At 38.0% G+C, this 27,721-nt stretch overlaps 1 protein-coding gene across 1 annotated transcript in view; it reads left to right on the forward strand.

Annotated features, from left to right (window-relative positions):
* The window catches only part of CPNE8 (copine 8), a 959,176-nt gene that overhangs the window by 713,386 nt on the left and 218,069 nt on the right, over window positions 1–27,721 (forward strand). The window lies entirely within an intron of this gene.

Consider the following 27,721-nt stretch of genomic DNA (forward strand, 5'->3'; position numbering starts at 1 on the left):
ATATCATATAACATTTAACACAGAAACAAAATGTGAATCAGATTACATGTCTGCAAAAGGAGGTACCCTGTGCCCACAGTCTGTGAGATGGTCTGACCCCCTATTACTGTATATAGTGACACTGTTTAACCCACCAGTACTGTATATAGTGAGCTAGTGACACAGTCTGTAATCTGTCGGTGAGAGAGCTGGCCTGACCCTACCCACACCAGTACTTTATAAATTGACCACAGTAGTCTGTGACATGGTCCAGCCCCCCCCATAGTGTATATAGTGGTACTGTATAGTGACACTGTTTACCCCCTCCCCCCATGCTGTAGTAACAAGGTCTGTAATTTGCTGGTTCCACAAACATACACACACACATACATGCATAAATACACACACAGTCACATACAGATAAACACCAAAGACTAACCCCTGTAGTCAGAAACACTAGTGAAGCATCATGTCACACTCACATGATATCAGTGCAGGCAGTGGCAGGTCAACATTTTTCATTTAATTTTTTTTTTTTTTTTTAAGCCCAGTCGCAATTGCGACCTCTGCACCCCCTGTAGTTTTGTCCCTGCCCCATAATTTGAAGTAAAAAGCCAAACTCATGCAGAACCAATAATGCTGATAGAAATGCATTTAAAATTGAGAATCTCTCATACACATGATTCCACCTATACACGGGAATTAAACACCCACTTTTCACCTATCCAAAAGCAAACCAGTCGGGTCTTTTTCTTCTTCCTCCTCCTCCCCACTCCTCACTCTCTTTCTTTGCTAATTTCATTTTCCTCTATATAAAGTGACCTTATTTATTCTCAAGGTCTCAAAATGTGACAAACTATATGTTCTTATAAGGAAACAACCCTGATGTTGAAATGCAGATTGTTAGAATAGAGTCCAGCAGGTATAATTATGCACTCATCTGAGCAGTGTCCCAGTAGACACCAATACTACACCCTGTTGAACCTTTGTTACTTTTGCTATATTTGTTTTCTGAACATTCCACAACAACCTCAGTGAGGATTACAAAAAAGAACCAAACCATTGCCAAGTGCACAGGATTGGACTTTATTTTAAGTTCTCACAAGTAGCAAAGGAATATGTATTGTATAGATTTATTACATACAAGAACTCTTGCAGTACTCATGATGTTCATTTCAATATTGTAATTATTATGTTTCATTAATGAAAATGCTATAAAAATAGAGCAAATTTGGTTTGAAAAAAAATGCATTTGAAAAGGCATTTACTTCTCTAACCATGCTTGCATTAAAATGAGTTATTCTAAAACTTTACTATCATTATCAATGGAACAGCATCTTGTAACATTTCACTTCTTGGCACATAGAACGTTCCACTGTGAAGGATACCATGTCAGTATCTCAAAAACTCAATCGAAGGCTCATCAAGTCCTTTCACATTTCCTAAAAATCTAAAAAACTAGTTTGTAGGATAGCTTATACCAGGCATTCCCCACAGTGTTTGCATTTAACGCCACTAATGTAAGTTAATTCTATGGGGCCAATTTATGAAAGTGCGAGTGGACGTGATACTATGTAGTGTATCATGTCCGCCGCACATCGATAAATGCTGACAGCAAATGCGGTCGGCATTTATCATTGCACAAGCAGTTTTTGTGAACTGCTTGTGCAATACCACCCACTGCAGATTTGCGGCCAATCGACCGCTAGCAGGGGGTGTTAATCAGTCCGATCGTATAGGATCAGGCGGATTGATGTCCGGAGCCTCAGAGCAGGCGGACAAGTTATGGAGCTGCTTCATAACTGCTGTTTCCGGCGAGCCTCAAGGCTCACACAGAAACAGGGGCATCAAGCTCTGTTCGGAGCTTGATAATTCGGCCCCTATGAATCATCCACCCATTGTTAAAGAAGTGTTTCTGCAGATTACTCCTAAACCTACTACCATTCAACATGAGATCACAACCCCATGTTTTAACTTGAACATTTCTATCAAATCACCTCTCTTGCTTCTTTTTTCTAAGCTATTCATATTCAGGTTATTAAATCTTTTCTTGAAGATTTTATTTTTTGGCACAAGTACTATTTTTGGAACTTTCCGTTGAACAGATTTCACTGTCAATATCCTTCTGGAGAGATGGTCACCAGAAATGCACACAATACTCAAGAAGAGGCATAAATAGTGATCTGTAAAGTTGCTTAAGAACTGATCTGTAAAGTTGCTTAAGAACTGATCTGTAAAGTTGCTTAAGAACTGATCTGTAAAGTTGCTTAAGAACCTTACTTTTTATATTTGCATTTCCTCATCTTTTGCCAGCAAGCATTATATTGGTCTGCTGAACTACTACACTGTTTACCAAATGTCAACATATAAGAAATATTAATTCCAATGTTCTCTGTTTAACATTCGATGTAGTGTCATTGAGTCTGTAATAAACCTTTTTGGATGTTTTTCTCCTAAATGCATAATTTTGCACTTTGTCATTGATAACTGTATATTTCACTAAGAAGTATACCCTATATTTATGTATGCAAAGGAGGAATATATACATTAAGTACAAAGCAGAAAATCATTAAAGTATGCAATAAAGGTCATATTAATAGTTCACATTAAAATAAGAATGATCAATATGTAGCAAAATGCACATTTAAATCATACAGTAATATTTTTATTTAATGTACTCATAGCATTTTTTTTAAGGTTTATAGTACAAAGCTAAAGACCAAAAAGTACAATATTCAAAGTATACCTTATTTTTCTATAGTAAAATAAACATTGCAGCCTTGGTGAATGTGCTGTACAGGGGTGTTCCTTGGTTGTGTCTGAAGCTCACTTACAGTTTTTTTGTTTTTTTTTTTCTAAGCATTTTATGCCTGTAAGTTTTATCTTGCCATCATCATTTCATCTAGCGAGTTTGTCTCAACATATGCAATGCGCTTATTATACTGATAGGAAAGATATGTATGTTAAACTAGAAGCAAAGGCAAGTTAAAGTACGTACAACACCGAGCAATTTGATTTGCATTTGCCTTAAAATAGTTTGTATCAATGCCGTCTGTAACATTAATTTTTCCCTTCAAACTGAATTACTTTCTATGGGAGGTAGCTCACTACTTACTGGGACTTCCAGGTTAAGCCCCCTCAATGAATGATGGCTGCCTATTCGAGTGTTATTTATTTTTTCATTCCAACAAACTAAGGCCTAGATTTAGAGTTGGGCGGTAGCCGTCAAAACCAGCGTTAGAGGCTCCTAACACTGGTTTTGGGCTACCGCCGGTATTTGGAGTCAGTCAGGAAAGGGTCTAACGCTCACTTTCCAGCCACGACTTTTTCATACCGCAGATCCCCTTACTTCATTTGCGTATCCTATCTTTTCAATGGGATCTTCCTAACGCCGGTATTTAGAGTCTTGGCTGAAGTGAGCGTTAGAAATCTAACGACAAAACTCCAGCCGCAGAAAAAAGTCAGTAGTTAAGAGCTTTCTGGGCTAACGCCGGTTTATAAAGCTCTTAACTACTGTGCTCTAAAGTACACTAACACCCATAAACTACCTATGTACCCCTAAACCGAGGTCCCCCTACATCGCCGCCACTCGATTAATTTTTTTTAACCCCTAATCTGCCGACCGCCACCTACGTTATACTTATGTACCCCTAATCTGCTGCCCCTAACACCGCCGACCCCTATATTATATTTATTAACCCCTAACCTGCCCCCCACAACGTCGCTGCCAGCTACCTACAATAATTAACCCCTAATCTGCCCCCCTCAACGTCGCCTCCACCTGCCTACACTTATTAACCCCTAATCCGCACCGCTACTATAATAAAGTTATTAACCCCTAATCCGCCTCACTCACCCTATAATAAATAGTATTAACCCCTAATCTGCCCTCCCTAACATCGCCGACACCTAACTTCAATTATTAACTTCTAATCTGCCGACCGAATCTCGCCGCTACTGTAATAAATGGATTAACCCCTAAAGCTAAGTCTGACCCTAACACTAACACCCCCCTAAGTTAAATATAATTTAAATCTAACAAAATAAATTAACTCTTATTAAATAAATTATTCCTATTTAAAGCTAAATACTTACCTGTAAAATAAACCCTAATATAGCTACAATATAAATTATATTTATATTATAGCTATTTTAGGATTTATATTTATTTACAGGTAACTTTGTATTTATTTTAACCAGGTACAATAGCTATTAAATAGTTAAGAACTATTTAATAGCTAAAATAGTTAAAATAATTACAAAATTACCTGTAAAATAAATCCTAACCTAAGTTACAATTAAACCTAACACTACATGATCAATAAATTAATTAAATAAAATACCTACAATTATCTACAATTAAACCTAACACTACACTATCAATAAATTAATTAAATACAATATCTACAAATAAATACAATGAAATAAACTAACTAAAGTACAAAAAATAAAAAAGAACTAAGTTACAAAAAATAAAAAAAATATTTACAAACATTTGAAAAATATTACAACAATTTTAAACTAATTACTAATCTTCACCATACCAGGTTCACCGATCCGTCCTTGGAAGTCTTGATCCAAGCCTCGGAAGTCTTGATCCAAGCCCAAGCGGGGGGCTGAAGAGTGACGTCCATCCTCGGGCTGAAGTCTGGATCCAAGCGGCGGATGAAGAACTCCATCATCGGGATGAAGTCTTCTATCAAACCGCAGCTTCAATCTTCTGGAGCAGAGCGGAGCCATCTTCTTTCCAACCGACGCGGATCCAACCTCTTCAAGTGACGCCTACTCGCCGAATGACGGTTCCTTTAAATGACGTCATCCAAGATGGCGTCCCTCGAATTCCAATTGGCTGATAGGATTCTATCAGCCAATCGGAATTAAGGTAGGAATATTCTGATTGGCTGATGGAGTCAGCCAATCAGAATCAAGTTCAATCCGATTGGCTGATCCAATCAGCCAATCAGATTGAGCTCGCATTCTATTGGCTGTTCCGATCAGCCAATAGAATGCAAGCTCAATCTGATTGGCTGATTGGGTAGGTATTGTATGTGTTTTTTTTACAGGCAAAAGAGCTGAATTCTTTGGGGCATGCCCCGCAAAGGGCCCTGTTCAGGGCTGGTAAGGTAAAAGAGCTTTGAACTTTTGTAATTTAGAATAGGGTAGGGCATTTTTTTATTTTGGGGGGCTTTGTTATTTTATTAGGGGGCTTAGAGTAGGTGTAATTAGTTTAAAATTGTTGTAATATTTTTCGAATGTTTGTAAATATTTTTTTATTTTTTGTAACTTAGTTCTTTTTTATTTTTTGTACTTTAGTTAGTTTATTTCATTGTATTTATTTGTAGATATTGTATTTAATTAATTTATTGATAGTGTAGTGTTAGGTTTAATTGTAGATAATTGTAGGTATTTTATTTTATTAATTTATTGATCGTGTAGTGTTAGTTTTAATTGTAACTTAGGTTAGGATTTATTTTACAGGTAATTTTGTAATTATTTTAAAAAATAAATATTAATCCTAAAATAGCTACAATATAATTATAATTTATATTGTAGCTATATTAGGGTTTATTTTACAGGTAAGTATTTAGCTTTAAATAGGAATAAGTTATTTAATAATAGTTAATTTATTTTGTTAGATAAAAATTATATTTAACTTAGGGGGGTGTTAGGATTAGGGTTAGAATTAGCTTTAGGGGTTAATACATTTATTAGAATAGCGGTGAGCTCCAGTCGGCAGATTAGGGGTTAATGTTTGAAGTTAGGTGTCGGCAATGTTAGGGAGGGCACATTAGGGGTTAATACTATTTATTATAGGGTTATTGAGGCGGGAGTGAGGCGGATTAGGGGTTAATAACTTTATTATAATAGCGGCGCGGTCCGGTCGGCAGATTAGGGGTTAATAAGTGTAGGCAGGTGGAGGCGACGTTGTGGGGGGCAGATTAGGGGTTAATTAATATAATATAGAGGTCGGCGGTGTTAGGGGCAGCAGATTAGGGGTACATAGGGATAATGTAAGTAGCGGCGGTTTACGGAGCGGCAGATTAGGGGTTAAAAAAAATATGCAGGTGTCAGCGATAGCGGGGGCGGCAGATTAGAGGTTAATAAGTGTAAGGTTAGGGGTGTGTAGACTCGGGGTACATGTTAGGGTGTTAGGTGCAGACGTAGGAAGTGTTTCCCCATAGAAAACAATGGGGCTGCGTTAGGAGCTGAACGCAGCTTTTTTGCAGGTGTTAGGTTTTTTTCAGCTCAAACAGCCCCATTGTTTTCTATGGGGGAATCGTGCACGAGCACGTTTTTGAAGCTGGCTGCGTCCGTAAGCACCGCTGGTATCGAGAGTTGAAGTTGCGGTAAATATGCTGTACGCTCCTTTTTTGGAGCCTAACACAGCCCTTCTGCGAACTCTAAATACCAGCGGTATTTAAAAGGTGCGGCCAGAAAAAAGCATGCGTAGCTAACGCACCCCTTTGGCCGCAAAACTCTAAATCTAGGCGTAAGAGAATAGAACCCTTAGTGAGGAAATACTTTCAGAAAAATAAATTACCTGTCCGTTGTTATTTGAATACCAAGTATAAGTGTGTGCCTTGGTATTAGATTATCACAATTCTCATAACGATTTAGCGCACTGTCACTTTTTTGAAAGGACAGTAAAATCAAAAATGTTTAATGAAGGAAAATAAAACAACTTAGCTATGTACATTTGTTATTTATTTTGCTTGTTTTGCTGTACAATACCTTTTCAAAATTGTCTGGTATGGCATCCAACATGATGAAATTGTCTGACCCTGTAACATACTAGACAGTGATTAGTTAGCTCACTGAGCAAACTCATCTATCCATAACTGAACACAGTCAAGTTGGCCAAGAATATGAATTGCACCAAGAACAAAAATTAACTTGTTTTGCAAAACGTAGTAAACTTTACTAACAAACACCTAGATTACGAGTTTTGCGCTAAACAGGGTGCGAAACTAACGCCAAAAAAGTTGCGTTATTTCACCCTCCATAGTGCTGTCATTACGAGTTACTGAAAAGCCTCCTTGTGCGTGCGATATGGTGGCATTAAGCTCCATACCGCACAAAAGCCAAGGGCTGATTTGACGTGCTCATGCACGATTTCCCCCATAGACATCAATGGGGAGAGAGTGTTAGAATAAAACCTAACACCTGAAGTGCGGAATGAAAAATCTCCGTAACACAACCCCATTTATGTCTATGGGGAAAAAAATGTTACGTTTAAACACCCTAACATAAATCCCAAGTCTAAACACCCCTAATCTGTCGCACCCGACATTGCCGCCACCTAAATAAAGTTATTACCACCTAATCTGCCGCTCCTGACATCCCTGCCACTAATAAAAGATATTAACCCCTATTCCGCCGCTCCCCGACATCACGGCCACTATAATAAAGCTATTAAACCCTATTCATCCGCTCCCAGACATCACCACCACTATAATAAAGCTATTAACCCCTACTCCGCAGCTCCCCAACATCACTGCCACTATAATAAAGCTATTAACCCCTATTCAGCCGCTTCCCAACATCGCTAACACTATAAAAAAAGCTATTAACCCTTATTTCACCACTCCCTGACATCGCTGACACTATAAAAAAGTTATTAACCTCTAAACCTCCGGCCTCCTACATCTCTGCAACTAAATAAACCTATTAACCCCTAAACCTCCGGCCTCCCACATCTTCGCCACTAAATAAACCTATTAACCCCTAAACTGCCATTCCCCCACATCGCAAAACACTTTATTAAACCCTAAACCTAACACCCCCCCCCAACTTTAAAGGGACAGTCAACCATAGAATTGTTATTGTTTTAAAAGATAGATAATCCCTTTATTACCTATTCCCCAGTTTTGCATAACCAACACAGTTATATTAATGTACTTTTTACCTTTGTGATTACCTTGTATCTAGGAACCTTCTTCCAGCTCCCTGATCACATGACTGTGACTGTTTATTATCTATTGTCTTAAATTTAGCATTGTATTGTGCTAGATCTTAAATAACTTTCTGTGCCTGAACACAGTGTTATCTATATAGCCCACGTGTACTTTCTGTCTCTTTGTGTTGAAAAGAGATTTAAAAAGCATGTGATAAGAGGCAGCCCTCAAAGGCTTAGAAATTGGCATATGAGCCTACCTATGCTTAGTTTAAAGTAAGAATACCAAGAGAAAAAAAGCAAATTTGATGATAAAAGTAAATTGGAAAGTCGATTAAAATTAAAAGTCCTATCTGAATAATGAAAGTTTAATTTATACTTGACTGTCCCTTTAAATTAAAATTACAATATAACTATCTTTAAATAAATAAAAACTTACCTGTGAAATAAAAATAAACCTAACATTTAACTATAAATTAATCTAACCTTACTATTATAATAAAATAAAAAACTACCAATTAAAAAATCTAAATTCCAAATAAAAAAAAAACGCTACGAAAAAAATAAAAAAATCTAAAATTATAAAAAATAAAAAACACTAACTTACGAAAAATAAAAAACACTAAGCTTACAAAAAATAATAAACAAAATTGTAAAAAATCAAAAAAATTACACCTAATATCTAATAGCCCTATAAAAATTAAAATCCCCCCAAAATAACACCCCCTAGCCTACAATAAACTACAAATAAAATGGCCTTTTTTAGGGCATTGCCCTAAGTTAAACAGCTCTTTTACCTGTATAAAATCAGCCAATAGGGTTTCAGTAGCTCTCATCCTATGGACTGTTTTGAACAGCCAATAGGATTTTAAAAGCTCTCATCCTATTGGCTGATTCAAATTTGAAGACTCAAATCAGCCAAAAGGAATGCAAGGTACACCAATTTGAAAGGTTTATCTTGCATTGAAGCTTCAGTGTACGGCGGGCACCGTATGAAGAGGACTCTCCTCGCTGGATTTCTTCGCTGCACCGCCGGGATGAAGATATAAGACTCCCCCGCGATGGATGAAGACTTCTTGCCGCCTGGATGTCTGGACTTCAGCAACCGTGAGTAGATATTCTGGGGTTAGTGTTAGGTATTTTTTTATTTTTTTGGTGTGGTTTTTTTTTCAGTTTAGGGTTTGTGCTTTTGAAAAAGAGCTAAATGCCCTGTTGGGGGGGACTTTGTATTTTTTTACAGGTAAAATATCTGTTTACCTTAGGGCAATGCCCTACAAAAGGCCCTTTTAAGGGCCATTGGTAGTTTATTGTAGGCTAGGGGGTGTTTTTATTTTGGGGGGCTTTTTATTTTTATAGCGCTATTAGATTAGGTGTAATTGTTTTTATTTTTGATTATTTTGTTTATTATTTTTTGTAAGCTTAGTGTTTTTTGTAATTTAGTGTTTATTTTTTGTAAATTTTTTTGTAGTGTTAGGTTTTTTTAAAGTTGTAATTTAGATATTTTAATTGGTAGTATTTTTTATTTTTTTAGAATAGTAAGGTTAGGTTAATTTATAGTTTAATGTTCGGTTTATTTTTATTTCACAGGTAAGTTTTTATTTATTTAAATATATTTATATTGTAAATTTAATTTAAAGTTAGGGGGGTGTTAGGTTTAGGGGTTAATAGTTTAATTTAGTGTTTTGCGATGTGAGGGTCTGGCAGTTTAGGAGTTAATAGGTTTATTTAGTGGCGGAGATGTGGGAGGCCAGAGGTTTAGGGGTTAATAGGTTTACTTAGTTGCGGAGATGTGGGAGGCTGGAGGTTTAGGGGTTAATAATTTTATTATAGTGTTGGCAATATGGGGGAGCGGCAGAATATGGGTTAATAGCTTTATTATAGTGGCGGTGATGTCAGGGAGCGGCGGAATAGGGGTTAATAATTTTTATTAGTATCGGCGATGTTGGGAGCGGCAGATTATGTGTTAATAAATGTATTTAATGGTTGCAATGTGGGTGGGTGGCAGATTAGGGGGTTAATAAGTTTAATATAGTGTTTGCGATGCGGAAGGGCGGCGGCTTAGGGGTAAATAGGTAGTTTATGTGTGTTAATGTACTTTGTAACACTTTAGTTATGAGTTTTGTGAAACAATTTTGTGGCGCAAAACTCATAACTACTGGTCTCAGATGGCGGTATGGATCGTGTCGGTATAGGCTGTAACGCAAGCTTTTTAGCCTCAACGCACAACCTGTAATACTGGCACTATGGAAATCCCACGCAAAAATGTCATTTTTTTGAGTGCAGAATGGATGTTGCGTTACAGGCTAAAATGCTTGTGGTATAGCTATACCGACACGACTCGCAATAGCTGCGTTATTGCTTTTATGCTGAAATTGCCATTTTTTCAGCGTTAAAAGACGTAACGCAAAACTCATAATCTAGGTGTGTATAAACAAGTTAAAATGACTTTAATGTCCATTTAAATCTCCATCATGATTTGTCCCTTTTGAATGCTATTTTGCTAAGAGCTAAGGACATTTTTGACTAAGACCCCTCAGGGCTTAAGCCCCTCATTGCCAATCTTCTGAAATTAAAGTATGCTGAATATTATGTAGTTATCACTAAACTGAAGAGCTTTTCTAATGTGTGTGTGAAACCTCCAGAGTAATATTTTTTTGCATGTATATGGAAGTTCTAAATTTGTTTCTAAGCAAAGTTGTAATGAATTACACCAATATTTTACAAAACCATCTCATACTTAACATTTACCTTTCATTTCCCAAATTTGTCTCCCACATTCTTTAAACATTTTCTTTCTCTTAACTTCCCCATGACGCACTGTTTTATATACTTTCATACTTAAACCATCAGCAACTATTTCTTAACCTCCTAAATCGTGTACCCGATGCGTGTTATGCATGTTTTACATTCCAATGTTCTTCACATAAATAATACAGTAATTGTTATTATTAAAAATATAGTTCTATACAAATATCTGATACTGTTATTGTAAAATAGATATCTATACCTCTATATCTATAGCAATAGATATACAGGTATATTTACATAAAAAATTACATTGTTCTGTATATGAAGAACATTGGAATGGGAACTATGCATAACTGCAGTGAGGTTAGCACACTAGGGTTAGTTTTTTTCCAGTTTGCACTCTCCATTGACTTCTATGGGTAACCGGTCACGATATTTGGTCAGCGCTTGTCGGGTTTCGCTTGTGTGCAAACTTTGACTTTCAACTCATAACTCACGTGCTACCCAAGCTTCTGTATAGCAATGTTTACGCTCAATCGGGAGCACTAAATAGCGCTCCACTCGTTATCTAGCCCTAAATAGGGCCCATTGTATCAATGTATGTGCAGCTATTAAAATTGGTTTAGTAAATATATGGATAGACCTGCTTCTTAATGTAGGAAATTTCATCCATTAAAATCATAATACTTACTCCACTATAATCTATTATTTGTGTAGACCTATATTAACCCTGGTAACGTTTCAAATCAGCTCAAATGTGATGAATACATTTAGGAAGCAAAGCAGGACAATGAATAAGTAAAGTGGTTTTAACCTTTATGTGACTCTCATCCAAAATTATAGGAATAGATAAATGTGATTGCATCGTTATTTCCATTTAGTCTCTCGCTATTAATATCTATGAGATTTAGGGATTTGTTTTTTTTTGTTTTTACATTTTAAAATAAAATAAAAATACAGCCTTGTTGTATACTACACTAACATTGTAAATTGTATTCAACCAATTAAAGAAATAAAAAATTATAAAGGGGGTGTAGCAGCATTTATTTTAAAGGGGCAGTGCACTGAAAATGTTTCCTCTATAATACGTTCCCATTGATCCATTTGATCTGTTTTAGTGTGATATATTGTTTTTAAAATCTCATTTAGCTTTATTGTGTCAATTGAAATAAGTACTTTTGGAGAAGGATACTACCACCAATACTGAAATTTACAGTACTGCAGTACTGGCTATAAAAAAGCAATGTTAACAGATGCCAGAAAGATAAGTCAACCCTCTGGGGGATAGAGAGAGATTATTGTATCTGAAATGGCTTGATGATTGGACCCCTTCCATGATTACCTATTAGCACTTGTGTATAAAGAGAGAGAACATGAGGAGGTATACTTTTTCTGCAGACTCAATCAGTTTGAATGGGTATTTAGTTAAGATCAATGGGTAATGGATTTTATCAACAAATCCAGCTATTTCAAGTACACAATTAAACCTAAATGTATGTTCAATTTCCCATATATTTAAAGGGACAATGAACCCAATTTATTTCTTTCATGATTCAGATAGAGCATGACATTTTAATTAACTTTCTAATTTACTCCTATTATCAAATTTTCTTCATTCTCTTGGTATCTTTATTTGAAATGCAAGAATGTAAGTTTAGATGCCTGCCCATTTTTGGTGAACAATGGGCCGCCAGCAGGGGGGTGTCAATCAACTCGATCGTACTCGATCGGGTTGATTTCCGGTGATTCCTGTCCCCCTCATCAGAGCAAGCGGACAGGGTTATGGAGCATAACTTCCATAACTTGTGTTTCTGGCGAGTTTGAAGACTCGCCAGAAACACGGGCCCACAAGCTCTGTTCGGAGCTTGATAAATGGGCCCCATCGTGGTGTTCTTGCTGATTGGTGGATAAATTCACCCACCAATAAACAAGTTCTTTCCATGGTCCTGAACCAAAAAAATAGCTTAGATGTCTTCTTTTTCAAATAAAGAAAGCAAGAGAACAAAGAAAAATTGCTAATAGGAGTAAATTAGAAAGTTGTTTAAATGTGCATGCTCTATCGGAATCATGAAAGAAAAAATTTGAGTTCAGTGTCCCTTTAATGCTCCACAGCTGGTATAACAAGTAGTTAGGAACACATGAGGGGAAAATTAAATTTTACAGACAGAGGTTCGATGGATTATCTTTAGCAGGTGGCTATAGAGATTTTGGTGTTTGCTATATGTCAGATTTTACTTTTACCCCTCAATGAGAATTACAACAGATACGGAACTAAACTCTTCTTCGCTAACTCAGTTTTCATCTGATGTGTAATTTTGTCTAGATTATAATATGTTGTAATGATTCTTCTATATTATGCAATATATCTGTAACAAGTACAGTACTCAGTAAAAGTTAAACATGTTCTATTTGTTGCTCTGAATATTCTTGTAAAAATCATATACAGATGTTCATAATTTTATGGTATTACTGAAACAAAATTACCAAGGGCTAGATTACGAGTGGGGCGCTGATAGTTGCGCGCAACAGAAAAAGGGGTTTTGCTGTTTGCGCACGTCAGGTTTTTCGCTAGTATTATATACATATATATATATGTGTGTCTATATGTGTGAACAGATGTATTTATGAATTTATATGTGTATATATGTATTGACAGACGTATATAAACACATACATACATATGTACACACACACACATATATATATATATGCATTGTATCCCTTTGCAGTTAAGTAGATGAAAACATGAAAAAATACATTTATGCAATATTCATATTTAATTACGGTTTAAACTATGTATTTACTGTAAATATTTCACATTTCAATGTTCTGCACATAGGGGAATATGTTCTAATTATTTAGAACTCCTTGCTCAGTGTGCTTAGAGGAATATGGCTACACCTCACTTACGAGGCCCAATGAAGACCCAAACGAAGTCTGGAGTTGCTGTGTTCCTTGTCCAGAGAGGAATTGCCTGGTATTTCGGTGCTGGACTGACCATAATAGGCGGGATCAGACTGATATACTACAGGAAAGTTCTACTCTGTGAAAAGTATTACTGGGCTAAAAAGAAGCTGCACCCAGGTCATAGCACAGGCTAACAATGGTATTGAGCTGGTTGTTCGTTCTTGTGAGTGTGCTTTTCTCTGTGTGTATTTAGTCTCCCTATGGAAAAAAGGGGAAACCAGACGTGAACTCCTTGCTCAGTGTGCTTAGAATATGGCTACACCTTACTGACGAGCCCAATGAAGGCTGAAACGATCATCTGGGGTTGCTGTGTTCCTTGTTCAGAGAGGAATTGCATGGTATTTTGGCGCTGGACTGACCGTAATAGGCGGGAGCAGACTGATATACTACAGGAAAGTTCTACTCTGTGAAAAGTATTACTGGGCTAAAAGAAGCTGCACTCAGGTGGTAAATCGCCATAGAACAGGCTAACAATGGTATTGAGCTGGTTGTTCATTCCTGTGAGTGTGCTTCTGTGTGTGTGTGTGTGTATATATTTGTTATATATCCTATGTTGTCAATGACAGAGGTCAAACGTTTTCTGTAAGTCTTCACAAGGTTGTCACACACTGTTGCTGGTATGTTGGCCCATTCCTGCATGCAGATCTCCTCTAGAGCAGTGATGTTTTGGGGCTGTCGCTGGGCAACACAGACTTTCAACTCCCTCCAAAGGTTTTCTATGGGGTTGAGATCTGGAGACTGGCTAGGCCACTCCAGGACCTTGAAATGCTTCTTACGAAGCCACTCCTTCATTCCCCGGCAGTGTGTTTGGGATCATTGTCATGCTGAAAGACCAGCCACATTTCATCTTCAATGCCCTTGAAGATGGATGGAAGGAGGTTTGCACTCAAAATTTCACGATACATGGCCCCATTCATTCTTTCATGTACACGGATCAGTCGTCCTATTCCCTTTGCAGAGAAACAGCCCCAAAGCATGATGTTGCCACCCCCATGCTTCACAGTAGGTATGGTGTTCTCTCTCCTCCAAACACGACAAGTTGTGTTTCTACCAAACAGATCTACTTTGGTTTCATCTGACCATATGATATTCTCCCAATCCACTTCTGGATCATCTAAATGCTCTCTAGCATACTTCAGACGGGCCCGGACATATACTGGCTTAAGCAGGGGGACACGTCTGGCACTGCAGGATCTGAGTCCCTGGCAGCGTAGTGTGTTACTGATGGTAGCCTTTGTTACGTTGCTCCAGCTCTCTGAAGGTCATTCACTAGGTCCCCCGTGTAGTTCTGGGATGTTTGCTCACTGTTCTTGTGATCATTTTGACCCCACGGGGTGAGATCTTGCGTGGAGCCCCAGATCAAGGGAGATTATCAGTGGTCTTGTATGTCTTCCATTTTCTAATTATTGCTCCCACAGTTGATTTCTTCACACCAAGCTGCTTGCCTATTAAAGATTCAGTCTTCCCAGCCTGGTGCAGGTCTACAATTTTGTTTCTGGTGTCCTTCGACAGCTCTTTGGTCTTCACCATAGTGGAGTTTGGTGTGTGACTGTTTGAGGTTGTGGACAGGTGTCTTTTATATAACAAGTTCAAACAGGTGCCATTAATACAGGTAATGAGTGGAGGACAGAGGAGCCTCTTAAAGAAGAAGATATAGGTCTGTGAGAGCCAGAAATATTGCTTGTTTGAAGGTGACCAAATACTTATTTTCCACCATAATTTGCAAATAAACTCTTTCTTGAGGTATTCCTATGATGAAAATTACAGGCCTCTCTCATCTTCTTAAGTGGGAGAACTTGCACAATTGGTGGCTGACTACATACTTTTTTCCCCCACTGTATATATGAACTCTCCTTGTTCATCCATATCGGCTTCCAGCTTAGAGACTTTTCCAAATTATGTTGCTAGCAGCAAAGGCCGCTCAGCCTTCAAGCAGAATTGAGGGAGGTACGATGCATCCGTGTTCCAGTCAGCTGATGCCGACGCGCATTTCACACCCTCGACTTGTAGGAAAGGCGGGGCTTCATCAGGGCGTATAATTCGAATTAGAGACACAGCTCTTTTATACATAACAGGTACATCTGCCCCTTGACAGGTGAAAGTTAGTAGCTATTACTTAGTTCAAAAAAACTTTTATTTGATTATCAATACCTATATACATAGTTGAACTATGTATGAAGCCCCACCTTTCTTACAAGTCGAGGGGGTGAAACGCGCATCGGCATCAGCTGACTGGAACACGGATGCATCGTACCTCCCACAATTCTGCTTGAACACTGAGCGATCTTTGCTGCTAGCAACGGAATTTGGAAAAGCCTCTAAGCTGGAAGCCGATACGGATGAACAAAGAGTTAAGGCGGTTCACGGCCGCTCCTGCTGTAACAACAATATCTGGAACTTTTAAGGTGCAGTATCATGCGATATTCTTGCCAACAGCAAGACAGCTTATAAATCCAGCTGACACCTTACAGCCGCAGTAATTGCCGATGAGACGCAGCTCCATATTTTATTCTTAAAGCAATACAGGAGAACTGTTCATGATTTCCTCTATACTCAAATCGGCACTTTTGTTACAAAGAACTGTTATTGGATGACGCTAAGAAAAAATACATACGTATAAATAGTGTCTTTTTGATGTTACTATTGCTGGTTTACAGAATATGTATCAATGTTGCTGCATTTCTATCTAGTGACAACTTAGATCCCAATACTTTACCTGCCCAGACTATAACCTATCTTCACTTATATAGGGGTCTGTGAGCAGCAGGGGGTAGCTGTGAGGATTAATATGTCACTCTATGTACTAATGTCATGCTTTCATTCTGACTATATATATAGCATGCTTAACATCTAATATCTATTAGCACTGCATCTCTTCCAGCTCATTGCATAGAGTGTAGTTTTGGAAACCTAGATCCCCTAGTTTACCTGCCCTGGTTATATCCTCCACTTACTATTGTGGGGGTCCTGCGAGCAGTTGGGTGTGGTTTTCCTAATTATACATCTACATTATATTTACATTGTGGTAATTCATCTTGTGGTACCTTGCATACCTGACCGGTCAGGTTTTGTTTTTGTTACTTGTGATAACATTTTGTTACCTGGTATAATGTTTTAGGCTATGTTGGCCTGCGCTTCAACCTACTACTGTCTTGTCTATTCCACAGAGGATGGAATGTGTCCTAGTAGTGAATTTTTTTATCAATAAACTGATATTTTATTTAATATAGCGCGGTGTATTTTTTCAGAAAAGAGTGCTGTCTTTTTGAAGCAAAGTATTTCTCTGCTTCCTTTTTTCTTTATGAATGTTCTTGATATATATATATATATATATATATATATATATATATATATATATATAGGTCTAAATATATATTTGTGCAAAAAAATCATATATATATGTGTGTGTGTGTATTTATGAATAAATAGAACATATTCTGCTATGTGAAGAACATTGGAATGTAAAATATTCATATTTTCATGTCAGGTTAGTGCACTTGAGAATATGCGATCCGGTTTGCTCTCTAGAAGTAAGCTTTTAGCGCACCGTAGTCATATTATAAGTTGAAAGAAAACAGTTTTTGCTCACGTACTCACACGATGTGTGTAAAAAGTTGAACTTTGATTTTTGCGCTCACAATAACCTATTCTCCAATAAAAGTCAATAGAGCAAAAAAAGTGGAAAAAAATACCCTACTTGTTCTCAAAACACATATATTCTCAAGTGCGCTAACCCGACATGAAAATATGAATATTTCACATTCCAATGTTCTTCACATAGAAGAATATGTTCTGTTTATTCATAAATACATATTTCCACATGTATCTGATGGTATTTTGTTAAAATATATATTTATACCTATATATATATATAGTGTGTGTGTGTGTGTGTATATATATATATATATATATATTTATATGATAATTTATATATATATATATATATTTATATATATACTGTATATATATATATATATATATATATATATATATATATATATATGAATATCTATTTAAGAATACTTAGTACATATTTTCCTATATGAAGAACATTGGAATGTGAAATATTTATAGTAAATACATAGCTAAAACCTTTATTAAATATGAATATTGCATTAATATGATATTTCATGTTTTCATCTACTTAACTGCAAAGGGCTCCAATGCACATATATATATATATATATATATATATATATATATATATATATATATATATATATATATATATATATATATATATATATATATATATATATGTGTGTGTGTGTGTGTACATATGTATTTATTTGTTTATATGTGTATATATGTCTGTAAATACATATAAATACATATGTACACACACATATAAATATATATATATGTATATATTTATATATATATATATATATATATATATATATATATATATATATATATATATACATACACATACATACCCATCTTTAGACATGTATATGTACAGTATGTATATCTATATTAAAACCTTTTGCCTGCCTTTTTTTCCAACTCCTGAGACCTCATATCTTCGAGCCCTTATAACTTTTTTGTGCAATATTTTTTTGAATAATGTTTATCAGATAGTGTTATTATGAGACTGCTTGTCCCTACCGATGTCTGCACAAAGTTGTCATTTTCGCCCTTTCCAGTGTGCGGGGGGTTTGTTTGGCAAAATGTTTATTAGGTGTGTATAAGGGTGCCCAGAGGTTTGTAAGGGTGGGAGAGTGTCTGACGTTTGGGTAGTTTGCGTAGGAAAATGCCTTGGTATAGATACTGTATATATTTTACCAAAAATCCATCAGCTATATATAGAAGTATGTATTTAAAAAGAAATAAAACATTCTGCTATGTGAAGATCATTGGAATGTGAAATATTAATATACCATGTCTGGTTAGCGCATTTGAGAAAAAGTGATCAGATTTTTCACAACTTGTTTGATGCGAAAAAATTTCGACTTGTAAAATGCATGCTACCCCACGCGCGCAAAAAGCTTACTTCTAGCGGAGTTAATGCGTGAGCGGGATTTCAAACTAGCTCTATAAGTTCAAGGGCTTAGATATAATTATTTGAGCCTACCTAGGTTTAGCTTTCAACAAAGAATACCAAGAGAGCAAAGCAAATTTGATGATAAAAGCAAATTGGAAAGTTGTTTAAAATTGCATGCCCTATCTGAATCATGAACGTTTCATTTTGACTAGACTGTCCCTTTAATTGCATATTTTATGGGATCAGACATCTAAAATTGGTGTGTACCATTATGTCTTGTTTAAAAATTGAATGCAGTGCAACTTAATTTTTCTGTATCGTATCAAAAACTCATTAGATGCTTCAGTCCACTTTATAAAAAATTGAAGTCTCACTGTGCTTTCACAAGATTTAAGTGCCTGGCTGTCATTACTAGGTATAGAAAAATGAATTTCAACATTAATGATATAGACAGAAAATATTCAACTCTAGAGCTTCCATGCATGCACAATGTCCAGTGCAGAGTACGTGAATACCTTAACTAAATCTGAGCAGCTGGGATATTTTGCTTGCATATGATCACACATAAAAATATGATAAAGAATGATCTGCCTTCATGAAAATGGTCAGATTTCATTAGAGGCATTTTTAATTATTTTGTGCCTGACTCTATGAATAAGAAATTGTAAAATGGTTGTCTTTGCTTGTTACCAGTAAATATTTGATACTATACTAATATGGAAAGCAAGCTTTAACTGACATCGCTGTCAAGTTTAATATGACAGCTAAAGGAAAATAGCATTGGCGTAAAATGGTGCAGTTTGTTCAATAAGCTATCAAGATGTAAAGTGAGATTAAATATTAGGTTTATTACCGTACTTTTCCCATTTCATTTTTTACAGTAGAATTTTTTTTACTCTGATAATATAAGTTTATTGTGTTAACGCTCTTGTAGTTGGCTCTGTGCACAGGCAGATGGAAATAAAGAATCATTCTAAAAGATGTTTATTATATGGTGAATCAGTTAAACTATAAATAAATGCTAAATATAAGGATGATTTGAAATAATAAATATATAAATTGTTTAACTATTGAATGGAAAATTGTAACTTTTTTTTTTTTTGCTCAGTAAAGGAACTGGTGATACCATATTGTAATCTAGGTTTCCCACGGTTTTAACGCCAGTTACCTCTACAGGGGTCAGTGAGGGGCAGTTATATATGAGCTACTAGAGTATCAATCTAACATTACATGTTTGACAAAAAGTAACTGTAGTAAACATTTTGGGCTAGATTCCAAGTAGCACGCTAATGTTAGTATGCACACGATATAGAAATATTACGCTTTTGCTAACTTGCATTCATATTACAAGTTGAAAGCAAATGCGACCGCACCAGCACAAATTAAATTTGTGCTCGTCTGGTTAGCACGACTAAAGACCTTGTGTAAAGGGTTAGGGCAAAAAGTTGCACTAAACACAACATAAATACATTAAAAAATACATGTACCACTCATATATACACTATCTTATACAATTATACATATAAATATTAATTAAAAAATGTTATAAGGTTTCAAAGGTATATGACAAGTTGTATGACTGCAAAGGGCTATATATACACTGTGTGCAGAATTATTAGGCAAATGAGTATTTTGACCACATCATCCTCTTTATGCATGTTGTCTTACTCCAAGCTGTATAGGCTCGAAAGCCTGCTACCAATTAAGCATATTAGGTGATGTGCATCTCTGTAATGAGAAGGGGTGTGGTCTAATGACATCAACACCCTATATCAGGTGTGCATAATTATTAGGCAACTTCCTTTCCTTTGGCAAAATGGGTCAAAAGAAGGACTTGACAGGCTCAGAAAAGTCAAAAATAGTGAGATATCTTGCAGAGGGATGCAGCACTCTTAAAATTGCAAAGCTTCTGAAGCGTGATCATCGAACAATCAAGCGTTTCATTCAAAATAGTCAACAGGGTCGCAAGAAGCGTGTGGAAAAACCAAGGCGCAAAATAACTGCCCATGAACTGAGAAAAGTCAAGCGTGCAGCTGCCAAGATGCCACTTGCCACCAGTTTGGCCATATTTCAGAGCTGCAACATCACTGGAGTGCCCAAAAGCACAAGGTGTGCAATACTCAGAGACATGGCCAAGGTAAGAAAGGCTGAAAGATGACCACCACTGAACAAGACACACAAGCTGAAACGTCAAGACTGGGCCAAGAAATATCTCAAGACTGATTTTTCTAAGGTTTTATGGACTGATAAAATGAGAGTGAGTCTTGATGGGCCAGATGGATGGGCCCGTGGCTGGATTGGTAAAGGGCAGAGAGCTCCAGTCCGACTCAGACGTCAGCAAGGTGGAGGTGGAGTACTGGTTTGGGCTGGTATCATCAAAGATGAGCTTGTGGGGCCTTTTCGGGTTGAGGATGGAGTCAAGCTCAACTCCCAGTCCTACTGCCAGTTTCTGGAAGACACCTTCTTCAAGCAGTGGTACAGGAAGAAGTCTGCATCCTTCAAGAAAAACATGATTTTCATGCAGGACAATGCTCCATCACACGCGTCCAAGTACTCCACAGCGTGGCTGGCAAGAAAGGGTATAAAAGAAGAAAATCTAATGACATGGCCTCCTTGTTCACCTGATCTGAACCCCATTGAGAACCTGTGGTCCATCATCAAATGTGAGATTTACAAGGAGGGAAAACAGTACACCTCTCTGAACAGTGTCTGGGATGCTGTGGTTGCTGCTGCACGCAATGTTGATGGTGAACAGATCAAAACACTGACAGAATCCTTGGATGGCAGGCTTTTGAGTGTCCTTGCAAAGAAAGGTGGCTATATTGTCACTTATTTGTTTTTGTTTTGTTTTTGAATGTCAGAAATGTATATTTGTGAATGTTGAGATGTTATATTGGTTTCACTGGTAAAAATAAATAATTGAAATGGGTATATATTTGTTTTTTGTTAAGTTGCCTAATAATTATGCACAGTAACAGTCACCTGCACACACAGATATCCCCCTAAAATAGCTATAACTAAAAACTACTTCCAAAACTATTCAGCTTTGATATTAATGAGTTTTTTGGGTTCATTGAGAACATGGTTGTTGTTCAATAATAAAATTAATCCTCAAAAATACAACTTGCCTAATAATTCTGCACTCCCTGTATATATATATATATATATATATATATATATAAATATATTCATTCATATACATGTATACATATGTGAATGTGTGTGTGTATATATATATATATATGCGCAAACATTTTACTTCTGACAGTGTTTGCGTGCAAGAGAAAGCACTAAATAGCACACCACTTGTAACCTGGCCCTTTATGTCTATTAAAAAGCTTAATTATTATTTTTCTTCTATAATTTATATATATGCTGTAATTGACAACAGGAAAAAAGATAAATAATACTTAAAGTGATAGTAAACTAACTAATGAAATGCCAGGGGCGCGATCCGATATAGATCATAGTTTGCGGCGCAAGCGAGGGAACCCGCGTCGCCCGCAGTTTCAGCTCGCAACTTGAGCTATCCCATATACTGCACCGTCAGATGCTAAAGTGCCGTAAGTCGGATAAACCAGCGATGTCCAGAAAACTGCCGGCGCCTACAAAACCTGACTAAAGTCTAAATCACCCGCACTGTCTAACACGCCTCCCTAACATAGCCCGACACGTCTAACCCTCTATCCGCTATCCCCCCTCACTATCCTAACAATAAAATATGTATTAAGCCCTAAACCGCCGCTCCCGGAGCCCGCCGCAACCTAATAAAATTATTAACCCCTAAACCGCCGCCAGCTATATTAAATCTATAACCCCCCTAAAATGAGCCCCTAACACCGCCACCATCTACCTTACCTACCCCCTAAAGTGAGCCCCTACCCCGCCGCTATCTATTTTAAAATTATTAACCCCTAATCTAATCCCCCTATACCGCCGCCAACTATATTAAATTATTTAACCCCTGAAATACTAAACTATCCCTACCACTAAACCTAAGTCTAACCCTACAAATAGCCCTGAAAAGGGCTTTTTGCGTGGCATTGCCCCAAAGAATTCAGCTCTTTTGCCAGCCCTTAAAAGGGCTTTTGGCGGGGCTTTGTCACAAAGTAAACTGCTTTTTCTCCAACATTGGTGTGTCCAATCCACGGCGTCATCCTTACTTGTGGGATATCTCTTCCCCAACAGGAAATGGCAAAGAGTCCCAGCAAAGCCACGGAGATGGTTAAGAGTTTTTTGGTGTTTAAATGTAGTTTTTATTCTTCTATCAAGTGTTTGTTATTTTAAAATAGTGCTGGTATGTACTATTTACTCTGAAACAGAAAAGGATGAAGATTTCTGTTTGTGAGAGGAAGATGATTTTAGCAGACAGTAACTAAAATCGATTGCTGTTTCCACATAGGACTGTTGAGATGAAGTAACTTCAGTTGGGGGAAACAGTTAGCAGACTTTTCTGCTTAAGGTATGACTAGCCATATTTCTAACAAGACCATGTAATGTAAGCCATTTTCTTAGTCAAACAAACAGAATAAAGGGCTTAATATGGGTTAAAAAACTGGTAGACATTTTTATGGGCTAAATCGATTGCTTTATTTGGGCATTTTATTCATATTTATGCTGACAATTCGCATTTATAAACTTGGGGAACGTTTATTAAACGGCAGGCACTATGTTAGACACCTTTTCCAGTCAGGGGGCCTTCCTAGTTGTAGACTGAGCCTCATTTTCGCGCCATTACTGCACAGTTGTTTTTTGAGAGCAGGGCATGCAGATGCATGTGTGAGGATCTGAAATTTGCTGGAAAAGCTTCTAGAAGGCGTCAATTGGTATCGTATTCCCCTCTGGGCTTGGTTGGGTCTCAGCAAAGGCTATAGCTGGGACTGTATAGGGGTTAAATTTGTAAACGGCTCCGGTTCCGTTATTTTAAGGGTTAAAGCTCTGAAATTTGGTGTGCAATACTCTTAATACTTTAAGACACTGTGGTGAAATTTTGGTAATTTTTGAACAATTCCTTCATACTTTTTCACATATTCAGTAATAAAGTGTTTTCTGTTTAAAATTTAAAGAGACAGTAACGGTTTTGTTTTAAAACGTTTTTTTGTGCTTTGTTGACAAGTTTAAGCCTGTTTAACATGTCTGTGCCTTCGGATAAGCTATGTTCTATATGTATGAAAGCCAATGTGTCTCCCCATTTAAATTTATGTGATAATTGTGCCATAGCGTCCAAACAAAGTAAGGACAGTACTGCCACAGATAATGAAATTGCCCAAGATGATTCCTCAGATGAGGGGAGTAAACATGATACTACATCATCTCCTACTGTGTCTACACCAGTTTTGCCCACACAGGAGGCCCCTAGTACATCTAGTGCGCCAATGCTTATTACCATGCAACAATTAACGGCTGTAATGGATAACTCCATAGCAAATATTTTATCCAAAATGCCTACTTATCAGAGAAAGCGCGATTGCTCTGTTTTAAACACTGAAGAGCAGGAGGGTGCTGATGATAATTGTTCTGTCATACCCTCACACCAATCTGAAGGGGCCATGAGGGAGGTTTTGTCAGATGGGGAAATTTCAGATTCAGGAAAAATTTCTTAACAAGCTGAACCTGATGTTGTGACATTTAAATTTAAATTAGAACATCTCCGCGCACTGCTTAAGGAGGTGTTATCTACTCTGGATGATTGTGACAACTTGGTCATTCCAGAGAAATTATGCAAGATGGACAAGTTCCTAGAGGTTCCGGTGCACCCCGACGCTTTTCCTATACCCAAGCGGGTGGCGGACATAGTAAATAAGGAGTGGGAAAAGCCCGGCATACCTTTTGTTCCCCCCCCTATATTTAAGAAATTATTTCCTATGGTCGACCCCAGAAAGGACTTATGGCAGACAGTCCCTAAGGTCGAGGGGGCAGTTTCTACTCTAAACAAACGCACTACTATTCCTATCGAAGATAGTTGTGCTTTCAAAGATCCTATGGATAAAAAATTGGAGGGTTTGCTTAAAAAGATTTTTGTACAGCAAGGTTACCTTCTACAACCCATTTCGTGCATTGTTCCTGTCACTACAGCAGCGTGGTTCTGGTTCGAGGAACTAGAAAACTCGCTTAGTAGAGAGACTCCATATGAGGAGGTTATAGACAGAGTTCACGCACTTAAGTTGGCTAACTCTTTTATTTTAGATGCCGCTTTGCAATTAGCTAGATTAGCGGCGAAAAATTCAGGGTTTGCTATCGTCGCGCGCAGAGCGCTTTGGCTAAAGTCTTGGTCAGCGGATGTGTCATCCAAGACAAAATTGCTTAACATCCCTTTCAAAGGTAAAACTCTATTTGGACCAGAATTGAAAGAGATTATTTCAGACATCACTGGGGGAAAGGGCCACACCCTTCCACAAGATAGGCCTTTCAAGGCCAAAAATAAGTCTAATTTTCGTTCCTTTCGCAATTTCAGGAACGGACCGGCCTCTAGTTCTGCATCCTCTAAGCAAGAGGGTAATGCCTCACAACCCAAACCAGCCTGGAAACAGATGCAAGGCTGGAACAAGGGTAAGCAGGCCAAGAAGCCTGCCGCTGCTAACAAAACAGCATGAAGGAGTAGCCCCCGATCCGGGACCGGATCTAGTGGGGGGCAGACTCTCTCTCTTTGCTCAGGCTTGGGCAAGAGATGTTCAGGATCCCTGGGCGCTAGAAATAGTTTCTCAGGGTTATCTCCTGGAATTCAGGGAACTACCCCCAAGGGGAAGGTTCCACATGTCTCACTTATCCTCAAACCAAATAAAGAGACAGGCGTTCTTACATTGTGTAAGGAACAAGGAATGGGATTTTATTCCAATCTGTTCGTAGTTCCCAAAAAAGAGGGAACTTTCAGACCAATTTTGGATTTGAAGATCCTAAACAAATTTCTCAGGGTACCATCGTTCAAGATGGAAACCATTCGAACGATTCTACCCACTATCCAGGAAAGTCAATTTATGACTACCGTGGATCTAAAGGATGCGTACCTACATATTCCTATCCACAAAGAACATCATCAGTTCTTAAGGTTCGCTTTTCTGGACAAGCATTACCAGTTTGTGGCCCTCCCATTCGGGTTAGCCACTGCTCCAAGGATTTTCACAAAGGTACTAGGGTCCCTTCTAGCGGTTCTAAGACCGAGGGGCATTGCAGTAGTACCTTACTTGGACGACATTCTAATACAAGCGTCGTCCCTGTCAAAAGCAAAGGCTCATACAAACATCGTTCTGGCCTTTCTCAGATCACACGGATGGAAGGTGAACATAGAAAAAAGTTCTCTGTCTCCGTCGACAAGAGTTCCCTTCTTGGGAACAATAATAGATTCCTTAGAAATGAGGATTTTTCTGACAGAGGTCAGAAAGTCAAAACTTCTAAGCTCTTGTCAAGTTCTTCATTCTGTTCCTCGTCCTTCCATAGCGCAGTGCATGGAAGTAGTAGGGTTGATGGTTGCAGCAATGGACATAGTTCCTTTTGCACGAATTCATCTAAGACCATTACAACTGTGCATGCTCAAACAGTGGAATGGGGACTATACAGACTTGTCTCCAATGATTCAAGTAGATCAGAAGACCAGAGATTCACTCCGTTGGTGGCTGACCCTGGACCATCTGTCCCAGGGAATGAGCTTCCGCAGACCAGAGTGGGTCATTGTCACGACCGACGCCAGTCTAGTGGGCTGGGGCGTGGTCTGGGAATCCCTGAAAGCTCAGGGTCTATGGTCTCGGGAAGAGTCTCTTCTCCCGATAAACATTCTGGAACTGAGAGCGATATTCAATGCTCTCAGGGCTTGGCCTCAACTAGCAAAGGCCAGATTCATAAGGTTCCAATCAGACAACATGACGACCGTTGCGTATATCAATCATCAGGGGGGAACAAGGAGTTCCCTGGCGATGAAGGAAGTGACCAAAATAATTCAATGGGCGGAGGATCACTCCTGCCACCTGTCTGCGATCCACATCCCAGGTGTGGAAAACTGGGAGGCGGATTTTCTGAGTCGTCAGACATTCCATCCGGGGGAGTGGGAACTCCATCTGGAGATCTTTGCCCAAATAACTCAATTATGGGGCATTCCAGACATGGATCTGATGGCGTCTCGTCAGAACTTCAAGGTTCCTTGCTACGGGTCCAGATCCAGGGATCCCAAGGCAACTCTAGTAGATGCACTAGTAGCACCTTGGACCTTCAACCTAGCTTATGTATTTCCACCATTTCCTCTCATTCCCAGGCTGGTAGCCAGGATCAATCAGGAGAGGGCCTCGGTGATCTTGATAGCTCCTGCGTGGCCACGCAGGACTTGGTATGCAGACCTGGTGAATATGTCATCGGTTCCACCATGGAAGCTACCTTTGAGACAGGACCTTCTTGTTCAGGGTCCATTCGAACATCCAAATCTGGTCTCCCTCCAGCTGACGGCTTGGAGATTGAACGCTTGATTCTATCGAAGCGTGGGTTTTCAGATTCTGTGATAGATACTCTGGTTCAGGCCAGAAAACCGGTAACTAGAAAGATTTACCATAAAATATGGAAAAGATATATCTGTTGGTGTGAATCCAAAGGATACCCATGGAATAAGATAAAAATTCCTAAGATTCTCTCCTTTCTACAAGAAGGTTTGGAGAAAGGATTATCTGCAAGTTCTCTAAAGGGACAGATCTCTGCTTTATCTGTCTTACTACACAAAAGACTGGCAGCTGTGCCAGATGTTCAAGCATTTGTTCAGGCTCTGGTTAGGATCAAGCCTGTTTACAGACCTTTGACTCCTCCCTGGAGTCTAAATCTAGTTCTTTCAGTTCTTCAAGGGGTTCCGTTTGAACCTTTACATTCCATAGATATTAAGTTACTATCTTGGAAAGTTTTGTTTTTGGTTGCAATTTCTTCTGCTAGAAGAGTTTCAGAGTTATCTGCTCTGCAGTGTTCTCCGCCCTATCTGGTGTTCCATGCAGATAAGGTTGTTTTGCGTACTAAGCCTGGTTTTCTTCCTAAGGTTGTTTCTAACAAAAATATTAACCAGGAGATAGTTGTACTTTCTTTATGTCCGAATCCAGTTTCAAAGAAGGAACGTTTGTTACACAATTTGGACGTAGTCCATGCTCTAAAATTCTATTTATAGGCTACAAAAGATTTCAGAC

Source organism: Bombina bombina, chromosome 6, assembly GCF_027579735.1.
Source record: "Bombina bombina isolate aBomBom1 chromosome 6, aBomBom1.pri, whole genome shotgun sequence".
In the NCBI taxonomy this organism is placed as follows: domain Eukaryota; kingdom Metazoa; phylum Chordata; class Amphibia; order Anura; family Bombinatoridae; genus Bombina; species Bombina bombina.